Raw genomic sequence first — 4,201 nt, forward strand, 5'->3', positions numbered from 1 at the left:
GCTCGAACCATGTCTTAGGATGTGAAGTGTTCCCCTGAATTATAGCCATGCCCTTCTTTGGCACCATGCGGTATGAGCCATCGATCCCCGTTCCTCTGGTAGACCAAAATCCCTCGAAGTCGTCAGGGTTAAGATCCATTCCTAGGTCGTAACTCGAGATCAACACGCCGAGCCAATGCTGCAAGGCCAGAACGCTTAACTGGCTGATCGAAAGCCCAAAGTGGTGAAGCGCGCTGACGATGGTACCAGGGATCGGAAACCACATGCGGCAATACACCAGGAAGGCCTCGTAGCAAGTAAAGAAACCTTCCGGAGGGTTCTTCGCATTCTCGTTGCCACTCGGGATCCGAAATACGACTCCACTTGGAATCTTGGAAAAGTCCCTGAGAGTCGTGAGGTAGTCGGGAGAGACCATGCTCGGCGTGAGGGGTGCGGTTGGTGACCTCACGGGCCTCTTAGGAATCGGAATGTCTTGCGAAGGCGGAGGCGAGCCGCAAAGAGCTTTGTAGTACGCATCCTTTGCCTCTTCCTCAACTTCAAACTCTTCTTTCGGGGCGATCACAACTACACTATCAATTCCGAGCTGTCCGACGTGATGGTTGAGCTCGCCGGCGAGCTGACCCGCGTGATGGTTCAGCTCTCCCGCGAGTGGCTTTTGTGCGGGATTCACTCGTTCGTTCACTTCCGATCTTTCTTTCAGTGAATGTTTTGAGAGAAATCCGTGAATATGAAATAATCATAGCCGTTGATTTCGAAATAACCATTTTTGACCCCAACAGTTAGCCCCCCAGCCCGTAAGACTCGGAGACAATTTTGCGGGCGAATGATGTGAATTAGAAATCGAAATCTTTGGTTAAGAATAATTATTGCGGAAATCCACGTCACCCTCATATCCTTATAAGTAGCAACTCACCACTCCTCATTCTTCACACATCTCTTTCTCTCACATTCTCTTTTCTTCAAACTACCTATCAAGAATGTAGTCCTCCCCAAGTGAAAAGAAAACCTCCGACGTCGAGATGGGTGAGGCCAACTCGGCACTTCGGACTCCGACCATGCATGAAGCTACTCAACCTTCATTGCCGGGTTTCTTTTCATAAGCCACCTTGTTCTACGATTATCCTGACCCTTATTTCATGTATAGTTTGTATCCCTGATTGACGGGATGCTCAGCGACTGCAGATCAGAGATAGAGCGTTCGACAAGGGGCCTGGCTGAATCGCGAGAGGCATTGAAACAAGCCGAGGCCGCGTTGAAATCTACTGAAGCTGCTCGTACTGCTGAGCTCTCTCAGCTGGAGGTTCGGGTGAGTGATCTCGTGCGGGACCTCAGAAAGTCGGCGAGCGCATTTTTCAAGCTGAAGAAAGAGAAGAAGAGCAAGGCTTCCTAAGTCCGTCGTCTCTAGTAATACTGCTAGGCATGGGCGTTCGGGTTCGGATTAAGTTTTCGGGTTCACCCTCCATGATCCTATTCTAATATTTTATAAGTATGAGTCGGGTTCGTCGAGGACTGTTGTTTCGAGGGATGATTCTCACACTCGCCTGACGAGGATGGCTGTTCTGTTTGATTCCCTCATGGCAGTCCGTGAGAAGGACCTGGCTCTGGCGAGCGTCGAGGGAAGCCTGAACGAGATCCACCTGCTTAAAGGCGACATGGCTCCGACTCTGGACTCCGAAGAAGCCAGGCTGTTGTATCGCAAGGAGGAGTTGAAGGCTTCCGACGGGGGCTTCCACTCGATCCTCTCTCAGCTGCAGTTCAAGTGCACCCTCACGCCGTGTTCGGGAGACACCGAGGGGCAAGGCCCTGTGGCTGAAGAAGGTGGAGATGTTGCGAGCGAGAGAGGAAACGACGAAGCGGCCGAGGGAGGTGATGGCTGTGAGGTTGAGGATGAAGGTTGTGCTCCGAGGAGTGCTTAGGGTAATGATCCTTTTGGGATTTTTTTTTATTTTTTGTTTTGGCCTGTTTGTGAGGCTACAGTTTGCATGTTTTGGGACTGGCTGTTGGTGGCTTTGAATCCCTGCCCTTGTTAGGGCTTTTTGTATAATGTTTGGCTCAATATATAAAACCTTTTCGGTTTATTATAAATCGAGGGAACTCCGGGTTTTTCGAAGTTAGAGGGCGAAGGAGTGAGTTGTCATCTCGTTCCTTGCCCCCAGATGATCACCGTATCCATATTCTGTTGAATGCGCAGCTTTTGCTTTGTGCGAGGACTCGTGAAAACGTATATACTTAAGTGAAGAGACAAGTTTTGGGATCTTATATCGGGATGTCGATATTATGCCTTTGAGATGCCAGGATCCAGCAAGACTGGGTTTAGGGCAAGACCTAGGTTTTCTTTCGGAATAAGGCTATGCGATGACTAGTCGTCTTTCGTTTTGCTTGTTTGCGATTTCTACCTTATTCGTACTGATATAAAGTCCGCGAAGTGTTATCGGCTTATATGACTTGTCTTGGCATGAATCAAACTACTTCCAAAGGCCGTTTGGAGGTGCTGGCCAAAATTTTGGATTTTCTTGTATAGCGCGCTATGGTATCATAGTCGGATGTAAGAGAGAATATCCTTTCGAGGGTGGCTAGTGTCTGTTTAGGACGTTAGGGTTCGTTTGTTGTGATCAGCAACAAAGAAGTGATGCCATTTTAATGGCATTTTACCGTTAGAGGTATGTTGATTTTGGAAACAAGAGTGTTGTTTCCATAAGTGTTGGAAAGACCGTAACTTCAAGCGTGTTGCGACGTCTCACAGTGCCAGAAGTTAATCTTTTTTTGTTTTCAGCCGCGTTTTTCTTGCAGGCTGTGGGAACCGAAATTCACACTGTCGATTTCCATTTAAATAAGAAAACAAGGAGGTCCCGGATATCTGCTAATACCACACGCCAAGCAATCAGAACACAAGAATGACAACGATAAAGTATAAAAAATCGAAAAGGGAGCAAAGTAGAGTAGACGAGAATGCATGGACTAATGTCGTATCGACGTTTTGGAAGAGCTCGGTCGCTACGTAGCGACCGGACAGCGTGGATGTGCGGTAGTAGCGTAATGACCGGGCTTGGTTCACCCGTGTTCCGATCGTCATACTCGGACCTATCTGTAACCGGTCAAGGCATGTTTCCAATGGCTTATGCTTGATCTAAATAGAATTCGAACGAAGCTTTATCTCGGGAACATACATTGTGACGTTCTCTTGACCGAGCATGATTTGTTGCGAAAATATATACTTGTATTTTGCGTGGATTTGGACGTTAACTTCGTCGCAACCGTTTTCCCATTTTCGACCCCAACAGTTAGCCCCCCAGCTCGTTAGGATCGTGGATTTCTAGTGAGATCCCGACGTGCGGTATGCCGAGTTCGGACGAGATTGGTGTACTTGGGCGAAGTTCGTGTCCGAAAATCCGGAAGTAAATAGTAATTTCTCATGCCTATAAGAAGGGAGGTAATTTCTTCACAATCTTTACACTTACTCATTCTCATAGAGTGGTTTTTTTGAAAAATTCTTTCTTCTTTCTCTTTCTCTCTATCCTTTCCTTCTTGGTAAAAAAAGAAAAACACGAGATGTCGAGTAAGAAGAGGAGTTCGAAGAAAAGGTCCTTGCCCGCGAACATTTCTTAAGAACTCTGTGTGCCAAAGATGGAATTCGTTCCTCATTCGGTAGACCCGGCCGAGAACGAGGCATGGTGGGTGGCGTGTTATGGTTCGATCACGCCTCCCAAAGAGAAATCGTTGCCGGTTATGAACCGTCGTCCGGTCGAGGAAGGTGCACCAAGTAGGATTACTAGCGAATTCCTCGAGATCATGCGGTCGTTCTACCATATTTCGGATGCGGTGGAGTTCAGGGTTCTTCGTCAAGGAGAGCGCGCTAGTAGCAATGGATAAAACAATGGAAATATGCAAGATATCATAGTGCGCTGCCGTTTGTGGTTCCCGATCCCCGAGATTATCGTCCGTGTGTTGGATCGTTTCGGGGTGGCGCTAAGCCAACTGAATCCTCTTGGCATCCAGCACCTCATTGGAGTCCTGATCCTGAGCTACGAGCATGGTCTATCCCTTACCGTCGATCACTTCAAAGCGCTTCTTCGGTTACAGATCATCAAGGATACAGACACGTACAGGCTGGTTCCTCGGAACTTCATGTCAGTGGTTTAGGGGTTTACTTCTAACTTCAACTCGTGGCAGAAGTTTTTCTTCTTCGTTCTTGTAGACGCTG

This window comes from Brassica oleracea, unplaced genomic scaffold (genome assembly GCF_000695525.1).
Source record: "Brassica oleracea var. oleracea cultivar TO1000 unplaced genomic scaffold, BOL UnpScaffold00580, whole genome shotgun sequence".
In the NCBI taxonomy this organism is placed as follows: Eukaryota; Viridiplantae; Streptophyta; class Magnoliopsida; order Brassicales; family Brassicaceae; genus Brassica; species Brassica oleracea.